Source organism: Falco cherrug, chromosome 2, assembly GCF_023634085.1.
Source record: "Falco cherrug isolate bFalChe1 chromosome 2, bFalChe1.pri, whole genome shotgun sequence".
Lineage (NCBI taxonomy): Eukaryota > Metazoa > Chordata > Aves > Falconiformes > Falconidae > Falco > Falco cherrug.
In genome coordinates this window covers 12,343,845-12,345,420 of record NC_073698.1, presented here as the reverse complement: position 1 = coordinate 12,345,420, position 1,576 = coordinate 12,343,845, and positions in this window count along the sequence as shown.

Here is a 1,576-nt window from a genome sequence, read left to right as displayed (position 1 = left end):
TGTTGACCTCAAGACACCTAGATGTGTGCATACAGGTGAGGGGAAGTCTAAGGCTTTCTGTGGTATTTGGGCAGCAGGATAGAAAAGCATGGAGGCCTAAGACAGTGAGACTTCCACCCACTCCCTCTGGTTTTCTGGGTGAGTAAGCTCTCTTCCAACATGGAATTCCTGGTACCAATATGGCAACCCTGGCAAAAATTCTGGACGAGCTGAAGGAGTTCAATGGATCCACTCTGAAAAATATAATTGAGATTTTCTTTGATGATGTGAGTGAGCAATATGACCTAACTCCTGTTTCAATGATGTTTGTAAAGTTCATCTGAAAAATGTGTTATAAGCAGGTGCAGATGAGGATATTTTGGGTTCAGAGATGATACTTCTTCTATGGAAAAGACCAAAGAGAATATGGGAAGACTGGGGGTGATCTCCTCTGATCCTCAGTCTCAGACAGGTATTCATCTTTGGATGCCAGCTGGAAAGTGCTGAAGAAAGCCAGGACACTAAGGAAGGAGTCATCTCACTGCACTGTAGGTTACTGCATCTGCACTGCTGCCTCCTGTATTTTTTCATAGCCAGTGGAGATGAAGAGAAGAAACCTCATTGGTTTGGTATTTATTACATTCCTGAGCTCCTCCAAGCACACTGTGGGTTTTGCTTTCTAGAAAAGTGAGGATTCACTTTCTAAAGCCTGTAGCGGTACCCTCAGGCCACTTCTGGTGCTCTGGCTGTTTTTTTATCCTGCCCAAGCTTCAGAACGGGGCTTGATTGAGAAAATTCTGAGAAAGAACTCTGGAGGGAAGGAAAATCCTTGCTCTTTTTATTATAAAACACTTGAGAGGTGTTTGAATACTGCAGTGAGCAATGGGAGTCCTGTTCTGTACTGTCTAAAACCTGCTCCTTTGCCCAGCCCAGGGGTGTGGGGACACAGAGCTGTCCTCTGCAGGGAAACAGCCCCAGCCATGCTGGAGGAAAGACTTACTGGAATGACCATCGTTTCTCAGATGCTCCTCCTGAGCCATATGGAGAGCATGGTATGAGCCTGAGGGGACAGATGTAGGACCTGGGAAAGGCTCAGAGAGGCACTGCACCTGTGAGTGAGCCAGCAATAGGGTACAAACTCTGGAGGTAGGCACTTTCACCACCCAAGTCTCAATTCAGCATGTTACTTGTCAATACTTGCCATGTACTACAAGGGCTGGTTTTATGAACTGGCAAGTCCTGCTGTGTATCAATCCTCATAAAAGGGCAGGGTCAGGATGGGCAGTACAAGATTTTCCTAGTTCTTGTAACCAATAGAAATGAAATTAAACTTTTAGGAACACTTTGAAGTGGAAGATGGGGGGGTCTCGGTTCTTTTGCAACGCTCTTCCAGAGCTTCCATGTTACTCTGGCAATTTTCTGAGAATAAAAATTAAAAGAACACTATTATAACTACTGCCCAAAAAGTTTGACAGGTTTTAGCATCAGACCACATGTATTGCACTACAGGCTTTTAGATGGTGACCTGCGACTGTTCCTGGAACCTTCAGTCACTTATGCTACTGTAGTTCATAAAATTGATTTTGTTTAAATAACT